Source organism: Malaclemys terrapin, chromosome 10 (assembly GCF_027887155.1).
Source record: "Malaclemys terrapin pileata isolate rMalTer1 chromosome 10, rMalTer1.hap1, whole genome shotgun sequence".
NCBI classification, from domain to species: Eukaryota; Metazoa; Chordata; order Testudines; family Emydidae; genus Malaclemys; species Malaclemys terrapin.
In genome coordinates, this window is record NC_071514.1 from 30,012,572 (window position 1) to 30,033,593 (window position 21,022).

Here is a 21,022-nt window from a genome sequence, read left to right on the forward strand (position 1 = left end):
TTAAACAAAAAGTAAGTGTGGGTGTGGTGGTTTGCATGGTTTGTGGGTAAAGTACCTTCCTCCGGTAGTAAGAAATAGATATATGTTTGCCCGTATTAAAAAACAAACAGACTATTATTTCTTTTCAGTTGGTGTTTTTGCTGTCTGTCTCTAGAGATAATACTAGCACACACATAGGTTTTACATTCACAGATATAAGTTTTATTTTCCAGAAACTTTTCCTCTAGATCTGACAAGGGACAAGCTATAATCACTAAACACTTCCAAAGGAAACTGCAGTTGCCGTTCAGGGGAGCAGGAAAGGGAACAAATATTTGATTAACATTTGTATGTCTGTGCTGGAGAAGGAAACTTTGTAGTCATTAAGCTGGTATTAAATGGCACATCGCATCCAGGTATTTTTTTTTTTCAGGGGCACTAGAAAATTCCCCTCATGTAAATTATTGAGATTTGTGAGCAGCTGTTTCTTGTTCAGTAGGAGATGTTGAAACTTATTAAAATAAACAGAGCAATTTACCTAAATAACTTCCAATTATAACTGTAGGTTGGAACTGTATGCTACCCCTCCCCCCCCCCAAATATACTATGGTCTTAAAAGACCATGCAATAAAGCTACAGTGTATTCCAAAGCTGTTTTCAGGACTCTAATGAAGAAAGATCAGTATGTGTTAATACAGTAAAGTACTTTGTTTTGCATCCCCCACTGTCCAGTGTCTTCTGCAGCACAAAATAATTAAAATGTTTCTCAATATATAAATCTGTGGGTTCTTTTCCTTGCTGCCCATCTTTCCTCCCTGTAGTTGGAACCCCTTTTACTGTAAACTTGTCCAAACAGACATAAAATACTGGCATGTGGCTCTGACAAGTGACATGGCCTTTCAAGTTCCTGACCAAGAAAAGGAATCCAACCCCCCTTCTCTAAGTAGAATCAGTATCAAGACACTTGAAGAAGAATCCATCAAAGCACTCAAAATTAGAAGGTATGAATTGCCTCCTGAAATATTTTAAGTGACTTTAATGCTCTTGATATATGCTCAGTTGATGCTGCAAGACGAAGTCTCCTAGCCGCAAACAAGTGCAGTGCAGACAGCAGCATCAGAAGCTTCCCCATACTGATTCATCAATATACATGTTTGTTCCAGAGGCACTCATGTACTGATGACCACTCAAAACATATCTAAACCAGAAGCTGGGTTTCTTTCTGCCTATGCCATTATCCACTTGTGAGTGGTGACACTACATGTACAAAACCTCAGATGCAGCATAAGAACTCTCTGAATCCCAAGTGGTGAACTGTCAAAACTTTGAGCAATCTAGATGTTGGGTAAAATATTCAAAAGAATCTATGTGCATGGCAGAATGACATGCTTGTGTAGATCTAAATGGTTTATACAGCCATCAATCAAAAGCTCACCTTAGATCAGGGGTTCTCAAACTTCATTGCACCGCGATCCCCTTTTGACAACTTCATGAACTGTGGAGGGGGAACCGAAGCCTGAGCCTGCCCAAGCCCCACTACCGGAGGTGGGGGAGCCAAAGCCTGAGCCCCACTGCTCCAGGCAGGGGGGGCCAAAGCTGAAGCTCAAGGGCTTCAGCGCCAGGCAGGGGGCCTGCAGCCTGAGGCCTGCCACCCAGGGCTGAAGCCATCTGGCTTTGGTGGGGCTTGGGCTTCAGCCCCGGGCCCCAGCAAGTCTAAGCCAACCCCAGCGACCCCATTCAAAGGGGGTCGCGACCCACAGTTTGAGGACAGCTGCCTTAGATGACAGAAAGGAGGATGACTTTTTCTCTTTGGGCTGATGGGGAAATCTTTGCCTGGGATAGTAAAAGAAAGAGTGTTAACTGGAGAGGCATCAGTGTAAATCATTCTGCATGAGTCACAGAACAGTAATGACAGGTTTCAGAGTAGCAGCCATGTTAGTCTGTATCTGCAAAAAGAACAGGAGTACTTGTGGCACCTTAGAGACTAACAAATTTATTTGAGCATAAGCTTTCGTGGGCTACAGCCCACTTCATTGGATGCATGTAGTGGAAAATACAGTAGGAAGATATATATATATATATATATATATATATACACAGAGAACATGAAACAATGGGTGTTACTATACACACTATAAGGAGAGTGATCAGTTAAGTTGAGCTTTTATCAGCAGGAGAGAAAAAAAACACACCTTTTTGTAGTGATAATGAAAATGGCCCATTTCCAGCAATTGACAAGGAGATATGAGGAACTGTGTGTGTGTGGGGGGGGAGGGGGGGAGGAAATAAGCATGGGGAAATAGTTTTACTTTGTGTAATGGCCCATCCTCTCCCAGTCTTTGTTCAAGCCTAATTTAATGGTGTCCAATTTGCAAATTAATTCCAATTCAGCAGTCTCTCCTTGGAGTCTGTTTTTGAAGGTTTTTTGTTGTAATATTGCGACTTTTAGGTCTGTAATTGAGTGGCCAGGAAGATTGAAGTGTTCTCCAACTGGTTTTTGAATGTTATAATTCTTGACGTCTGATTTGTGTCCATTTATTCTATTACGTAGAGACTGTCCGGTTTGGCCAATGTACATGGCAGGGGGGCATTGCTGGCACAGAACAGTAATGAGAGAGCCTTGCAGTGTACATAGGTTGCTTTGACATAAACAAATTATTCTTCTGTGGATTGTGCATTCTATTATGAAATGTCTAGTCAGTCAGTGTCTCCCTGGCATGAATTCAGTCATATCTTCTGGAGTTTTCAAAAGGTTATTTGAGAACTAGCTTAGCTTTAATCTCAAATGTCCTTTTTTTAAGTTAAATTGTTTCAACTACAGTGAGAATATTTCTAAATTTTGATCTAAATGGGTTTTGTTGTATCGAGTTAAATTATTCTTAATTAAATGTGTCCAGTTTGTTTAAAAATAGTTTACTTGTGTCTATTAATTTAATATAACGGTCGTTTGAAGCTGGATCTCAATGTTTAATTACATTGTCTAAGAAAAGCCTGTATAATCAATTATTTAAAAGTCTACAGTAATCGGAGTCAGAATTATTTAATAGAAGAATTGTAAATTCTAAAAAATGGTAACCATCATCAATGGTCACTCGGAAAGCTGGCATGGTGGTCTTATTGTTTTCCCCTTCATTGTTGTCCCTCCCCAATTCCAGATCTGTGGAGCTCCTCCTGTAGTTCTGGTTAGATTCTAAACAGTTCTGGGCATGGAATCTATTGGTTGTGTGATGCTATAGAAATAAGAAAAAGAATAAATGACTTTTCATTATGTTGAATTGCTGCAATTAAAATTACACTGTCCATTGTGACAGGCAAAAACTACCTTTTGATTAGTGCTACAATAGACGTTTTTGTTGTTTTCCCTGCCTTTATTGATATCGTCTCAAAATATTTAACAGATGAAAAAAGGCCAAATAGTGGATTCTTATGGAATCAAATAGCTCTTCGTGGGTTAAGTTTTCATTTGAGATGTCTGAGGAATTTGTTGCATAACTCCCATAATATAAGGAAGAGTTGCACCTTTATTATGTATATATGTGTTTGTTTATTAGGGCTAGTGCTTAGGGCTCTAGAAATAGATCAGGAAGGACCCCATTGTGCTGGGCACTGTACAATCACAAAACAAAATGTCAGTTCCTGCTCCAAGGGACTTACAATCTAAGAATAAGACATGAGACAACAGATGGATGTAGCCAGATATGGGAATACAAGCAAACAATGAGACAATATTGTTCAGCATGGTAGGCAATGGTCTCTGCACTCCAGGAGCCTAACTGTTGTGAAGTTTTTTGTAAGCATCATGGCAAAGGAGAGTTTTTTGAGGAGGGATTTGCAGGTGCTTAATGAGGTACCATTATGGATGTTTACAGGGAACAACTCCTAAGCGTGTGGGACAGCATGGGAAAAAGCACAAAGTTATTTGTTTGAAAATTCAACAAGTGGATGGTGGAGGGCTGATCATAGGTGAACATGAAAAGTTCAGTAGTGAATAAGAGATGATAGGTAGGGTAGGGATACAAGCAGCTTTTGTTTGATGTGATAGACATGGGAGTGCCTTCCTATCATTGCTGGAAGTTTGACCATTTAAACCAAATAACCACAGTGTGGCTAATTAATTCAAATGTTGTGGGGTTATGTAGTAAATAGTTTAGTCACATTTAGAGTGAAATTATATTGTTCGCTAGCACAGATTTCACAGATTATCCCTGCAGTTTGTCACTTGATGTCTACATTAAAAGCAAAAGATGGTGTCAAACTAATATACAGCTTCATTGCTGCTGCCTTAAAATTTACCATAAGCAACTGGAAAGACATCATCTCCTCTGATGAGTTGTTAAATCTGTTATCAGAAATATCTAAATATATAAAGGTGTTAAAACACCATCAGGAATGGCCAACTGGTATTGTTCTTGGTAATTTTTTAAGAGCATAATGATTGCATTTTTACTTAATGTCCTCCTTAAATGTTAGGGACTATACATGATGTGTTAATAGTATTCTAAAGATATAACTATATTATAAGAATGATTTAAAAGTTGGGATTTTTTTTAGTTAGTGTTTCCTGGTGGAAGGAAGAGAACAGAACATAGTTCTTCAAAAGCTGGGATATTTGAGCTTAAAAGTTAATATTATTTAAAAAAAAACATTCAAACTAAAAAAAAAAAATAAATAAATAAATAAATAAATAATGGAGATATCCCATCTCCTAGAACTGGAAGGGACCTTGAAAGGTCATCGAGTCCAGCCCCCTGCCTTCACTAGCAGGACCAAGTACTGATTTTGCCCCAGATTCCCAAGTGGCCCCCTCAAGGATTGAACTCACAACCCTGGGTTTAGCAGGCCAATGCTCAAACCACTGAGCTATCCCTCCCCCCCAACTAGTAAATGTATACTTGTTTCAATAATCTCTAATCACATTTCCCTGCCCACTGTCCGTTCCTTTCTAATAACTAGTATCTTATAGTGCCCTTTGAATTCCTGATCAGTAACTGAAATGTAGTATCTTATTTTTTTAAAAACTTTTTATTTAAAAAATTGTGATATCCTACAACCTGATCCATGTAGCCAGATCATTCTGTGGCCTTATTGACTTCAAAAGGGCTTCTTGTAGTTGCCTGGGTCTGCCTGCGTGGATCCATTTGTAGGATCTGGTGAGTACTGGTGCAGTAACAAGTCAGTTACAGACAAATCAAATTCACTCCTAATATACTGGAAGGATTAAAACAGGGGTGGGCAAACTACGGTCCACGGGCCGGATCTGGCCCACTAGACGTTTTAAACCGGCCCTCAAGCTCCCTCTGGGGAGCAGGGTCTGGGGCTTGCTCCGCTCCGGCGCTCCAGCTGGGGAGCAGGATTGGGGGCCACTCCATGAGGCTCCCGGAAGCTGCGGCATGGCCCCCCTCCGGCTCCTACATGCTCCAATGGCCCCGCTCCAATGGTCTCCGGCACTCCAATGGGAGTTGCAGGGGTAGTGCCTGCGGACGGGGCAGCATGCAGAGCTGCCTGGCCACGCCTCCATGTAGGAGCTGGAGAAGGGACATGCCGCTGCTTCCAGGATCCGCTTGAGGTAAGCATCGGCCAGGGCCTGCAGCCCTGAGCCTCTCCCCACGCCCCAACCTCCTTCTCCAGCCCTGATACCCATCCCGCCGTCCGAACCCCTTGAACCCAGCCTGAAGTACCCTCCTGCACACCAAACCTCTCATCCCCAGCCCCACCCCAGAGCCCACACCCCCCCAGCCGGAGCCTGCACCCCCTTCCCACACCGCAACCCCCTGCCCCAGCCCTGATTCCCCCTCCTGCCCTCCGAACCCTTTGGTCTCAGCCCAGAGCACCCTCCTACACCCCAAACTCCTCATTCCCAACCCCCCCCCCAGAGCCCGCCCCCCCCAGCTGGACCCCTCACCCGCGCCCCCTGCCCCAGCCCAGAGCCCCCTCCCACACCCCGAACTCCTCATTTCTGGCCCCACCCCGGAGCCCACACCCTCAACCAGAGCCCTCACCCCCTCCCGCACCCCGATCCCAATTTTGTGAGCATTCATGGCCCGCCATACAATTTCTATTCGCAGATGTGGCCCTCGGGCCAAAAAATTTGCCCACCCTTGGATTAAAATGTTGTGTAATTAAAAGCAAACTGATGTTATTACAGGTGATAATATGAGTCAGGAGAAGATGCAAACATATAGTAATTATATAGTGATTTAGTATGTGAGGAGTAGTAAAAGGAGAGCATTTGAGAAATAGTTTGATTTTCCAATAACTGTGTAGCTGGGAGGGTGGTTGACGTTATTAGGTTGTCCAGCTCCTAGTAGAACTGTGGATGGGATATTGTGTTGTCTCTGTTGGTGTTAATGGAATGTTCAGGTAAAAATAAGAGATGGGAACTCCTATTTCTCACTATCCAGTGGGCTGTTGAATTGGGTGGAGGGGGTTTTCTTGGTTTAAGTTGCGGTAAGGTTGTTTTCAGACTCTTAATTCTGAATTTCCTGACCTTATTAACTGTTACATTCTAATTTATTTTAAGTAATTATCTTTAATTCAGTTTTATTTAGGAATATCCTGTTTCAGTTTATTTTTACTATAGTTGAATTACAGTGATACATTTTCAATGTGTATATCACCCAGTCTTCCTCTTTGCTTCGTGTAGAGATCCTCTGCTAGGGTTAGCATATTTAAAAAATAAAAAAAGAGGACCTGGCCCCGCCCCTTTCCCACCCCCAGGCCCTCCCCAACTCCGCCCCTTCCCTGCCCCAACTCTGCCCCTTCCCCAAAGTCCCCACCCTAACTCCCCCTCCTCCCTCCCAGCCACACGAAAAGGGCTGCCTGAGCTCTACCGGCTTCACGGTTTGCCAGGCAGCCTCCAGACCCCGCGCCCCCAGCTGGCGCTTCCCCAGCGCAGCTGGAGCCCGGGAGGGTAAGCGCCCAGCCGGGGGTGCAGGGTCTGGAGGCTGCCCGGCCAACCGTGAAGCCAGTAGCGCTTGGGCTTCGGGCAGCCCCCTTGCCTCCGGACCCTGCGCCACCGGAGCAGAGCAGCTGGAGCCCGGGAGGGGAAGTGCCCGGCCGGCGGCTCGGGGTCTGGAGGCAAGGGGGCTGCCCAAAGCCAGAGTGCTCGGGCAGCTCGGCTCTTAAACAGAGCCAAAGAGTCAGGGGAGGAGCAGAGCAGCTGGAGCCCGGGAGGGGAAGTGCCTGGCCGGTATTTTTCCCGGACATGTTCGGCTTTTTGGCATTTCCCCCCGGACGGGGGTTTGATTACCAAAAAGCCGGATATGTCCGGGAAAAAACGGACGTGTGGTAACCCTATCCTCTGCATTTGCCTGTCTGATGCCACTGTTAATATCCTTGTCTCCCAGGGACTGAAGTGAGGTTGAGCAAAGTGGGGAGGGTTGAGCAGGACTTTCTGTACTCTGTTTTACACATCTTCAGGGACATGGGGAACAGCAGAAGCAGATCTGCTTTGCTGCTGCTTCCTGTACGTGCAGGAGCTGATCTTAGAGATTCATAAAGTCAAAACAAAAAGTCCTTGAATCTGGCTATTTAGGTTCTGGAGTTTAAGCTGTCTGCTGGCTGTGCCTACAGAGTTAGGCCTAGGAACAGATTATTAGGTTTTGTTGAGACTCCAAAGTTAAACCCATAATTTAGCAAAAATACTCACAAGAACTATTCCTCATAAAATAATCTTGGAATTTCTAGAACAAGCTGGTTTGAGCTATTCCATTAGAAAAGAAAGGTAGAAGACTATTCAAAAAAGTGAGAGATATATTTGTTTTTCAAACCCTCTTCTGCACTGTCCCATGAGTATTGTTTAGTTAACCTCAAACTTTGCAAGAAGAAAAACCTCTTCTGGTAGGATACCACATATGCAAAATATTGAGTAAAAAAGAATTATAAAGTAGAAGGTCAAAATGGATTTATAATGGAAAGAGTTACAACCTTCACTATAGACTTGCTATTATGGCTCTGTAATATAACTGTTTGCTGTGGTGAATACGAATTGCATGTTTGCTGCCAGTTTTTTTTATTTTATATTTATATGTCATATGTACTTTTATTTGATTATACCAATAACATTTTTTAAATGGACACATCAGAATTCTGTTTGCTTAGAATTATACCAAGTAATCTAAAATATCTGAGCTTGTCAATAAACTATATTGAGAAATTCTTTGCTTCATTCTCATTCAGTACAGTGTGTCTAGCCAAATATATAACAGATATCAAATCCACAATATATTTGAAAATGAACTATAATGCTGTATAATTTACAGAAGACACACACTATAACATGCATTAAAGGAGAGAGTATTACTAATGACAATAGCATATAATTAGCTGCAAAACATGATCAGTCCAGTGGCTACCATGCCAGTTCAATGGATTGAGCATGCTGGAAATTCATGTTCAACGACTAGATCTTGAGAGCAGGAGGAATAGAGATAATTCAGAGGTTCTGTGATCAGCCCCTGACATAAGTGCTGGAACTAGGGGTGCTGCTGCACCCCCTGACTTGAAGTGGTTTCCATTATATAGAGGGTTTACAGTTTGGTTCAATGGCTCTCAGCACTTCCACTATACAAATTGTTCCAGCACCGCTGGCCCCTGAGCGGAAGGGAATGCTTTGCTCAACAGCGGCTAAGGACTAGGAACAGAACTTTTGAGTTCCAAAGGGAATCTTGTCCAGAGTAGGCCCTCTGAAGGTGAAAGTGTAAAGGGGGGCGGGGGATGGCTGAATCCTTACAGTTCTACCAGGAACAAGGATAAGGAGAGTATAAGTACAGTGTTTTGAATAATGGAGATATTGGGCCTGATTCACTGGCACAAACAGGGAGCTTTGTGTCACCACAAGAGCCAGATGTAGCCATAACACCTCCTTAACTACCTCTACATGGAGGTGTCCTGTAGTGGTATACTGGCACTTCTTGGCCAGTGGTAGAGGGCAAAGAGGGCATGGTCAGTATCCCATTGCACATGCCTGCTCTCAGACTGCTGGAATTGTTCTTTGGGGCTATAGCACAGAGAATCTGGTCCAAAGTTTCTCATATTTTTTTTAAAAAATAATGTTTTGCTTATTGAATTTAAAAAGTTAATTTTAGTTAAAAGAAAACGACTTTAAGTGATATTGTTTTTTGATCAAATTTATGGGTTTTACTGGCTGATTTTAATGCTGCTGTACTTGTTATTCTTTGCTATAAACTGCAGCTTTGTGGGCTGAGATGGGCAAAGTTATAGGAGATTATGAGATTTCTTTTTTTCTTTAAGCTAGCATGGATGCTGAACACAATCTTCTATGGCATTTTCAGATAACAGAACAGATTGCGGGGAGCCACTTTGGCTCTTGCTGTAAACCCTCCCTGCAAAACTGACAAACTGCAACCATCGGTATTGTCTGTGTCAGAGAAGCATAAAAGCTTATATATTGTTTGATGTAGGGGTTTCCAGAGTTGGAGAATGGTGTTCCTGCTAATCCATCTCTAAGTGCATTAGATGTCTGACTCAAATATATTTTATTTTACTATATAGCTGACAGGATTGTTTGAATATACCCTTATATCAGGCTGGGCAAACTGCGGCCCAGGGGCTGCATCCGGCCCTCCAGATGTTTTAATCCAGCCCTCGAGTTCCTGCCGGGGACTGGGGTCTGGGGCTTGCCCCGCTCCAGTGCTCCAGCTGGGGAGTGGGATCGGGGGCTTTCCCCACTCTGCATGGCTCCCAGAAGCAGTGACATGTCCCCCCTCTGGCTCCTACGCATAGGGGCAGCCAAGGGACTCCGCACGCTGCCCCCACAGCTCCCATTGTCGGGGAACCATGGCCTATGGGAGCAGCAGGGACAGTGCCTGCGGACAGGGCAGCGCACAGAGCGCCTGGCTGCGCCTCCATGTAGAAGTTGGAGGAGGGATATGCTGCTGCTTCTGGGACCTGCTTGAGCTACGTGCCACCTGGAGCCTGCACCCTTTACCCCCTCCTGCAACCCAATCCCCTGCCCCAGCCCTGATCCCCCTCCCTCCCTCCAAACCCCTCGGTCCCAGCCCGGAGCACCCTCCTGCAGCCCCAGCCCCAGCCAGAGCCCTCACCTCCTTCCCCCCCGCACCCCCAACCCCCAATTTTGTGAGCATTCATGGCCCGCCATACAATTTCCATACCCAGCTGTGGCCCTCGGGGCAAAAAGTTTGCCCATCCCTGCATTATACTGTGTTTCCAATATGTACACGGATAAGAACACCAGTGCAGAGCTGACAACCATTTGCAAATACAGTGGATTTGTTATATAAATCATTAGTAGCCAAAGTGAGTAGCATGTTTGTAAACCTGAATCTCCTAGCCATTTGTAAACCTGAATATCCTAGCCAGGAGATGATATTGTCTTGTGATTCCCCCCCCCCCCCCATTTACTTTATTCTTTCTGCTGGGGTTTAAGTGTTACTCCCTAATACAATTGGTTTTATACTTGTGTTTTTTGTAAGCATCTAATACTTTGTAACAGTATGCTACTTTAAGATGTTGTTATTGATTACACCGGTATACTGGTTTTGCTAGTGTCATGGAGAAATCAGTATACTGGTTATAATGGGAATTATATTTTTATTATAACCATTAAATGCAGTATAAAATTTCCAAATAAAAATAATAGACCTAGCTTCCAGAACAGTTAGTAATATCTATTTAACAGCGTAGCCACTAAAGCCAGTATACAAGTTTCCAAGTATATTTATTGAAAAATTTACACATATGCACATTAATTCATTGATTAATTTGTATATTTGCAAATAAGTTGTTTATGACCAGTAATTTCACCTTATGGTCAACATATCCTACCACAACCAGTGGTGCGGAGAGGACAACAAGCTGCACAAAACTTATCATGTGTGGGAGATTGGGTAGGTGCTGAAGGGTTTCTGGGGAGTAGTTGGGTGCTGGGTGGAAGCTGTCAGGCGTGGAAATCTAGGATTGTGGGAATGTCCAGGAAGGTAACTGGGTGATAGGAAGCTATCTCTGGTGGGTAAATGTGTGTTTGAGGCAGTGTCAAAGTTGAGAAAGATGGGAAGCAAGCACAGTGATGGATGGTGAGGGCAACTGGGTTTGCAGGTGTGTCCATGGAGGCAGCTGGATGACTGAAAATAGTGGTAGTCCAGATACCCCATCCGGACAGTTTGGGGGAACAGCTGTAGATGATGGGTTTGTAGAGGATGTCCAGGGGACACTGGTGGGGGGAGGCTCTGTGAGAACTGTGAGAGTATGGGGGAGAGCTCCCAATACTATCCCTAAGAGGATTGAATCAGGCCAGGTAAGCCCAATCAACCAATGACATGACAAATGGGAAGAGATTTAGGATAGGAGGAGGCCACTAAAGGAAGTAAGCTCACTTGTGAGGGGACCGGTGACGCTAATAGGCTGGCAACAGAAAAAGGGTGAATGGTGGCAGTCACTCTAAGAAGGGATAGGAATCCCTGAGACCTAGTAGACCCGAGGAGAGTGGGGTCTGACTAGGAATAGTGGAAGCAAGGTAGGAAGTAGTCCAGGGATAATAGCAGTAATGTTAGGGAAGCTGGGGTCCTTGACTGCTTAGTAAAGGAACCTTGATCTAGAACCCAGAGTAGAGGGCACCCTCTCTATACCCCCTTTCCCCCCGCCCCAGCAGCCCTACCCCCGGCCAGGCCGGAAGCCAGGGCCAGGCTAGGGTAAGAGCCACCCAGAATCCCAGGCCACTGTGGGGATTCCTGGACCTTCCATCTGCCCTGGGTGATGGTGACACAGGCCAGGGCCTGCTCCCAGGCACCCCTGCCCAGGACATGTGGAGGGTCCGGGGCTCCCCACAGCAACCCAGGCTACCTGGGTGGCTCTTACCATGGCCCAACTCTGGCTTCCGGCCTGGCCTCTGAGCGAGGGCTTCGGGGCGGGGAGAGGAGGAGCAGGAGGTGAGGTCTCATGGCGAGGGTGGGCTAAGGCCCAGCTCAGTCCCCCCACGGGAAGAGGCTGGCGCTGCAGGAAGGGGTTGCACTTCACAGCCGGGTTGCTGATCACCTCCCCGCCGTGAAGTGCAGCCCCTAAGAGTTACAGTGGATGAGAAGCTGGATATGAGTCAACAGTGTGGCCTTGTTGCCAAGAAGGCTAATGTCATTTTGGGCTGTGTAAGTAGGGCATTGCCAGCAGATCATATGGAGTACTGTGTCCAGTTTTGGGTCCCACACTACAAGAAGGATGTGGAAAAATTGGAAAGAGTCCAGCGGAGGGTAATAAAAATGATTAGGGGGCTAGAGCACATGACTTATGAGGAGAGGTTGAGGGAACTGGGATTGTTTAGTCTGCAGAAGAGAAGAATGAGGGGGAATGTGATAGCTGCTTTCCACTACTTGAAAAGGGGGTTCCAAAGAGGATGGATCTAGACTGTTCTCAGTGGTACCAGATGACAGAACAAGGAGTAATGGTCTCAACTTGCAGTGGGGACGGTTTAGGTTGGATATTAGGAAAAACTTTTTCACTAGGAGAGTGGTGAAGCACTGGAATGGATTACCTTGGGAAGTGGTGGAATCTCCTTCCTTAGAGGTTTTTAAGGTCAGGCTTGACAAAGCCCTGGCTGGGATGATTTAGTTGGGGATTGTTCCTGCTTTGAGTAGGGGGTTGGACTAGATGACCTCCTGAGGTCCCTTCCAACCCTGATATTCTATGATTCTATGATTCTTTCCCAGTGAATTGCAGGAGAACTTACATGTCCTCCTGGGCACATGGGGAATTGTGGGAAAACACTGGAGGACTAACAGCCATTGAGCAATTTAATCTGCGTCCTCACTGCAAAGTGGGTGGATTACCAGCCTGAGTGAAAGCTTCACCAGGGCTCAAGTCTATATGACTATATTGCTGATGTGCTGCCTATCGCGCTGATTAATTTTGTCTTATTGTTTCCTTGTACTCTCCTGTACATCTGTCTCCAACCCTTAGATTGTAAGCTCTTAAAGCAGGGGACTGCCTTTTTGTTCTCTATAGGTACAGTGCCTGGTACAATGGAATCCTGGTCCATGACTGTGGCTCTTAGGCACTACGATAATACAAATAATAATACATTGTGCCCCAGCCAGGCCAGTTAGCCTGGGTTGGAAGCAATCCGAAACTTGGCCAAAAGATTCTGTGTGGGATGAGATAGGGGCTCAGGGCAAAACCCAAGTAGGAGCTTGAATTAACTCTAAAGTGAAGATACTCTCACTCTGAAAAGGTTCTCCTTCTTTTAAAAATTACTTTCAGACAAAGTTTGTAAAATGTTTGTTGCTAAATGACATGTAGAGCAGTGGATTTCAACCTGTGGTCCACGGTCCCCCAGGGGGTCCAAAAACTATGTCTAAGACTTCCGAAGGGGTCTGCACCTCCATTTGAAATTTTTTGGGGTCCACAAATGAAAATAGGTTGAAAACCACTGATGTAGAGAACCTGGTGTTTGGTAAACTTGATACTGGTAAACTTGACGATGATACTGACATATTTTTCTCTGATCATTACATTGTGCAATGATAGATGGACTTTGAACACTTACTTTGTCAGGGTCTTGTGTGCCCTCAATCTGTAATGTAATCTATAATACTTTTACACATGGTTCCTTCCATTCCATGATCTCAAAGCACTTTACAAATAGCTTATTAAGCTTCACAACACCGCTTAGAAGTAGACCCATTTAGCAATAGAGAAACTGAGTCATGGGAAGGTTTTGTAACTTCCCTTAGGTCACACAAGAAATCCGTGACATAATCAGGAATAGAAGAGACCTTCTGATCATTTGTTTTTGCCCCAAGACCATACTTCCCTCTTTTCTTTCTAGTATTTTCTTCCTTCTGTTTATTTTTTCCATCTGCATTCCATTAGATGGGGTTTGATTAATCTTTCCAGTCATAAATCAGTCCACTGTTAGTATAACCTTATTAGAAAGAATGTATGGCATTATGGTATTAGACATTATTTTTGTAAGTGAAGGGCACTGCAAGGTTTCTTCCTTAGTGTTCTTATGGAGAATCTCTGCTGTTCCGAAGTACCTTTAAAATCAGTGAAAAGCAAGTTTTGAAGAAATTATGCACTCTGGAATAAGAGGAGGCAGATGAAAGACCCCTTACCTATATGCTGAAATGCAAAAATGGCAGAGAATTTAATTTTAATTTTTTTTACCCCAGGTGACAAAAATAGTTTCATTTGAAAGTAGTAATTGAAATTCTGTACAGGAGTGATTTGTTGAGGTACTATCTAAAACTGAAAAGATTGCCAGTAGTGTGTGTATATATATATATATATATATATTTTTTTGCTGAACAACAATAATAAAGGCTGAATACTGTATATTATTATTTATTGTGCTCAGAGCTTGTACCATTCTTTACTCTTCTGCTTCTCCCTTGCTGCCTGTCTAGGGCACTGTCATTCATTTTGTGAGCCAGAAGCTGTAATTAATTGGTGTACTTTTATCATTTTAGTTAGGGACCAAATTGTACTTCCATTATAAACCCAATTTTTCATTTGTTTTTACCATAACACTTCTGATAATCGCTGATTTAAAACTTGGTATGCAAGCTCTGTATTAGCAGCATTTTTGCAAATGTATCTCCAAAGTTTTGTTTGTTCTTTGGCAGTCAGCCTGCTTTTAGATGGTGCAGAAAACATAATTTTGTATAAAAGACAGCCCAAATTATCTAGTTGATTAAGAAATGGTAGCTGTGAGGAGAAGAAATGAAAGCTTTGACTAAAAGTGGTGTGGGCCACCTACCATATGGATTCTTTGTTTTATCGTGAAGATAATAGTACCGAGTCCACGTATGTGAATTATTTGTCACTTCTACAAAATGCACTTTAGCAAAGTTTGAAACACGGGGAGATCAACTTACAAATTTAGAACAATGTATCACATTGATTTAATGAAAATCTTTTGAGTTTCCTGTAGAGTATACACGTCAAACTTCTAAAGATAAGAAAAAGCTGGAGGTTCCACTAAAAATTGATGCACTGATCATATGAGAGTTGTCACTATTCATTCAGCCTGCATCAAGATTATTTTCTCTGGGATTTAAACAATGTTCTGCATAAATAAAGATAGGTGATGAGAGAAAAAATCCCATAGCCTGATGCATTTGTATCACATGCAGATCTTCAGGTTCTGAGTTGTTAACCAACTCCAGTTCTGATGGAACTCATAATGTGCCTTTAAATTGATTCAAGACTTCCACGGTTTCCTTTTGGAAGCAGAAGGGATTATAGGAATGGGGAGAGACAGTGTGGCATAACTAGAATGAAAATAGTTTTAGCAGAGATGGCTAGAACTTGATTTTGAAGCTACAGCTGGGTGAAACTTCATGGATTATGTTCACAGCAGTTCTGTATGAACTTGTTTTCATGTTGACTCTTTCATGGATTTGTATATCATGAATTTTACTTTGTTTCAAGTTCAAACTAAAAATCTCAAAACAAAATTTGAGAGAAACTGACAAGTTTTTTCTTGTTTTTGTGTGAAACCTTTGGAAGAAGATTTTAGCCTAGTTTCCATTCAAACTCATAAAATCTGTATTTGTCACTCTGAAACTCCATCAGTCAGTCTAGTTTGCTGAATTTTTGCAGATGCTAGAAAGCATTTTGGTGCTCCAGTCAAAGATTCTTGAGCTCCATGTGTTTTGGGGTTTTGCACAGCTAGAAATGTAGCACAAGCAGCATTGTTCAGGTCATTGCACGCCTTAAAAATGGCCTCTTTTTGTTTAAAAAAATAGTGCACATACATGAGATTTTATGTTACCGACTGCTGAAGCTGGTGGTGCTTAGGGGAAGAGACTTATGAAAGATACTGTAGTTTGTCGGCTTAGAATACCAAATTGCCCTAGAATCCTGTTTAGAGAGAGATACCAAATTGCCCTAGAATCCTGTTTAGAGAGAGATTCCTCCTCCACCTTTAAGCCTTGTATAATAGCAAATGAAGCCACCTCCTTCTTTGTAGAATAGCTGAAGTAGTTTCTTTTGGAAGTGACCATAAATTTCTAGAAAGAAGGTGGGTGAGGTAATATCTTTTATTGGGCCACCTTCTCTTGGTAAGAGAGACAAGCTTTTAATCTTACATGGCATCTTCTTCTCTTTCACCAACAGAAGGTCGTCCAATAAAAGATGTTACCTCACCCACATTGTCTCTCTAATGTCCTGGAACCAAACAATGACTGCACCGCACTTAAAGAGGGGGTTGCTGAGGGAAGGAAGCTGCGCTTTATGGGTAGGATGGGGGGAGTGAGGTCAGAGACTGCTGCAAAAGGTGAACCGTGGTCAGCTTTGTGGCGCTGACTCACCCCCCAGGAATGTGAGGTCTGAAGGCCATAAAGGTGCAACATTTCTATGCAACTGTGACACACAGCTTAGAATGTCAATGTATTCAAAATACTGACTTACCTCATCATTTCCCCCAAATGTATAGCTATAAAATAGAGGATGTCTGCCAGGGAAGTAAAATAAAGGAACATATTTGAAATTCATTAATCAGAAATATTATCTTGGTTTTTTCCATCTTTTTACCATTTTTATCTTCATCCATCTTATTCATTCTGTCCATCTTTGTCTATTGTCTCTCTCTCTCTCCTGTTTTCTTTCTTCAGTATTCTTACTCCTTTTCTTTCTTTGAGAAATAGCACCTACTTTCCTCTAATTTGTTGTCTTTCATATAGAGCCTCAGTTCTCCGCTCCCTTTGTTCTCTGCCAGGTTATGTTTGTTGTACTACTAATATAGCTAAAATATGTATTACAAATTTTTCCAAATCTTTTGCTAGCAGGGTACCATTGTCTGATATCCACCTAACTAGCAAAGAAACCTACTGAAGTATTTCTATGTTCATGAAGTTAAATTAATCAGCCATATGAGCCAGAAGAATCTTCCAGGATGAAAGTGAAGTGATGAGGGTGATTGTCTTGATTTTAGCTGCCAATTAGTTGTTAAAGTTTAGCTGAGGGCAAAAAGTTCACTCATCAGTGAAACAATGGGACCATTTTAAAGTTTGGTCTTATAAGAATCTGTTTGATATTGCTGAAGAAGCCGGTCATTCTGTATTTAGTGCTTTTGGCATTTAAGGATGATTGTCAGGCAGGGCCGGCTCCAGGCACCAACTAAAGAAGCAGGTGCTTGGGGCGGCCAATACTAAGGGGCAGCACTCCGGCCACTATTGAGGCGGCACATCCAGGTCTTTGGTGGCAATTCGGCGGCGGGTCCCACAGTCCCTCTCGGAGCGAAGGACCTGATACTGAATTGCCGCCGAAGAGTGGAGCGGCGCGATTGCACTGCCGTGGTTTTTTTCCCCACTTGGGGCGGCAGAAAACCTGGAGCCGGTCCTGGTGTCAGGCCAGTCATTGCTGTCAGTCATCTTTATCAACATGGTCAAAGTGTAGTACACCAAAGAAAGCAGTCGACCGTATCACAGACATTGGCATTGAGGCAGGGCTGTCTTCCTCATCATCCTGCAGCTAAAATATCATTTGCTTGGTGAAATAGCAGCTCTGGACAGCCAACTAGACTTCTTGTCTAATGGAAGATGCTCACTTCTAAGGCGTGATAAATGTGTTACACGTAAACCCGCTCCAGCATTCCATCACAAAGATTTAACTTCACTAAAACGAGGTATGTAGAGCACCACAGAAATGCAACCATTCCTCTCCCTCACTCCCCACCCCACATATATACAAAACAGCCATTGTAAAAATAAAGGTTAGGGAATATTTCAAAAGTACCTAAGTGACTAAGTCACTTTGGACTATGATAGTTAGGCTCATAGTGAATTCTTAAGTGCCTAATTTTTGAAAATTGAATTAGGCTCTTAAATAGCTTATGCACTTTTGAAAATTTTACTCTTTTTCGTTCTTCTGAATGTATTCTGCCATAGAAAACAAATGTTTCAACACTTCTGAACTAGGGACATAGCATCTGTTATGAAAATGTATGCATTTCTCTCTTGTTGAGTCTGTGGCCAGTCAGGCTGCAACAATATAAGCAATAGAACTGTGAGAATCTCATTGGGATGCTAACTTCAAAGCTGTCTTCTGAGTTTTTAACAGCAACCAATCACAAGCAAGTAGAACAGGCCAAAAAAGGCCAAGATAGTCTCTGAAATTTAATTGTTTGATACACTGCATGTTCACTTAACATTCTTTCCAAATAAGTCTGCAAAGTTAGTTAAAATAAGAACACTTTGAAAGTATGCAATGAAGTTACAAAAATGGTCACATTTGAGTTAAATCTATAATTGACATCTTTTAAAATTACTGTAATCTCTCAGGAAATATTTTCCAGACTCTAAAAAAATTCATTGCTTAATTGCCAAGATTTCTGGCTGCTCAAAGCATTCACGAGTGACTCTGTTAGCTTCTGCTCCTGTCTTGTTCCAGTCCCATTCCTGCCTTGTTCCAGCCCTGTCCCACCCTTGCTACTGCCTTCCCAGACTCCAGATAATCCGGTTCTGACCTTCAGTGCAGATTCTTGGCTCTGACTCTGGATTGACCCTGGGCTCTGGGATTTGACCCTTGATTCTATTCCTGATCTTCGGCTCTGACTCTGGTTTGACACCGGGCTCTGGCGTCTGGCTTTTCACCATGGTTCTGCCCCTCAGTTCCACTTCTCTGCTCCTGACATCTCCTCCAGCCACTAGTCCTGACTCATGCTCCAACAACTAGACAAGACTGCCAATGTCCCAGTACTTACCATAGGGTGTCAAAAGTATCTGAGTTCAGAGAGACAGTACTGATATGCAAGTAAGAAATTTAGGTTTGGGTTCAGTTTTGTGGCCGAGCCAAAAGTAGTTGGGGTCTGGTCAGTCGTATCAATATCTTAAGCTGCTGTTGCAAGAGTTCAACACAAAATGGCACAAGTCTCCAGGAGATCAGATAATTGTGACCTTGGGCCCCTTTGGGGTGTTTAGGATTTTACAGCGATCCCCCTGTGTCAGATATATGCATAATAGTTCATTGAAAGGTGGCAAGTGAGGTCTCTACTGAGAGCCAGCAACCCAGTCATCATAATCATTGTGAAATGTATGTACGGATAATATTTAAGGAGTGTTGTATTTATACTAAAAAATATGTTCTGAAGGTCTTAGAGTTAAGGTATGTCACCAGGAAGTGTCATACCTTGAAAATGTAACTGTTCCTTTCACGCAAGAGGTAACAGACACTATTTTCCTGTCTGGTCATTTGTGTATTGTATGCCTCACAATTTATACATGTTTGTGTACTGACGCACACGAAAAAGAAGAGATTGTGAAATCCACAAGAGAAAAGCTACAGACATAAACGAACAGCAGGTTGTGTCCTTTTTATGAATGGGGCAGAAGATAGTTTTCATATCTCTTGGAGTGCAAAGTGACATACTGGCTCCTTCACCTAGAGAAGACAATCGACATTGCGCTTGTTGCATGAAAGGAGGGTCACAGCCAAGCTGGCTGTAAAGCGTTGCAAGGATTTTGGATGAGCAATGCTCTACAAGACGTGAGGGTATCTTGTAAATTAAGTCTAGGCTCTAGAATGCGTGTCATGGTTTTAGTTTATAGGCTACCATTTCTTTCCAATAATTTTACTTTCTACTACTTGAATCTCTCTATGCTTGCTTAAATAAGCATATGCTTGATTTCTCTATAAACGTATCTAAATGCTGTGTGTTAAGCAGAGCAGTGATATAAGGTGGAACTGGTAAGTTAAGGTGTACAGTTTCTTTGGAGGCTGCGAATCTGTGAATATTATGAGGTTCTTTCCATCTTGTAAATCACTAGCAGCAATAAACCAAAGTGTAAGGGTGGGATAAAATCTAAGTATTTGGATTTAAATCTCCCTCCCAAATTCAGGATTGGAGAAGTTTGGATTTGAGGATCCAACTTGGGCTCATTGCTAGTTCCATATAAAACTGGTTTAAAGCTGTGCTGCGATGGTAGGGTGACCAGATGTCCTGATTTTATAGTGACAGTCCTGATTTTTGGGTCTTTTTCTTATATAGGTTCCTATTACCCCCCACCTGTCTACACCCACTTTACAGTACAGCTATAGAATCTAAGCCATTAAGTCTACATGAGCAGGCCATCAAAGAACTTCGTGCAAAGGCAACTTCTCTATCAGCTAGGTCATTCCAATAAAGCACATTCTCTTGTGTGAGCTTGATGGCTTTCATTACAAAGACAAAATGCGAGTGGAAACTCATTTTCTTGTGGTAACACTGTCTATAGATCTTCACGGATGATTTGACTGTATTGTTGGAATGCTATTTGTGTTTCCTTCATTCTAAAGACCTTTCCTTTTGTTCCTTTTACTTTCCAAATAGATTGGAAATAGATTTTAATAGAAATTAGTGGCAGGGGGTCAGTCACACAAAAGGGCATATTATGATGTTTTTATTTAGTCAGTTAAAAGCAGTGTGGTTCTGCAAGTTTTTTACTAATTAATTGCAGTTAGGTGCAATTGCAGCTAATTATGAAACTGGCCCTAAAAGTCATGTGAATTGTACTGAATTCTGTAATACAGTTCTTTTTGACTCTGTTCCACCATGATTTCAAATTTATAGTTTACTACAGACAAGATACAGACCAAAATGTTTCTGCATGGTTACTACTGAGAACAGGTGTTGGGACCAACATTATATCCATCTTATTGACATCAACTGACATGAAATTAATTTCCATATTCCATGAAAATAAATCTTCTGGCTAACAGAGTATAAATCAAAATATCAGTATTGTATGTCATGTGGCACTAAACAAAACCAAAACCACTTCTTCTGCGGTGTGTTGTTGCAAATAACTTGCCAGGATAATCTGGGTATATCTCACCTAATTATTTCCCTGCCATTGAAGGGGCCTCCAGCACTGGGGCACCTAAGTCCCTCCTATACTCTGCCTGTGGCACTTAGTAGTGTAGTAACCTGTGGGCTATAATACTTTGCTCTAATTTCAATTGTTGGGTTTAGTGTTCAACTGCTTGGTGGTGTTGGCCTGTGAAATTGCAGAAGGTCAGACTAGATGATCTGGTAGTCCCTTCTAGCCTTAACCTTTATGACTCTAACTTGGGTCACTACTGTAATTATTTA

The 21,022-nt window shown here is 42.7% G+C and overlaps 1 protein-coding gene across 4 annotated transcripts in view; it reads left to right on the plus strand.

The window, feature by feature from the left end:
• Nucleotides 1-21,022, plus strand: part of ENTREP2 (endosomal transmembrane epsin interactor 2) — a 403,126-nt gene that overhangs the window by 88,467 nt on the left and 293,637 nt on the right. The gene's annotated exons all lie outside the window — the stretch shown is intronic.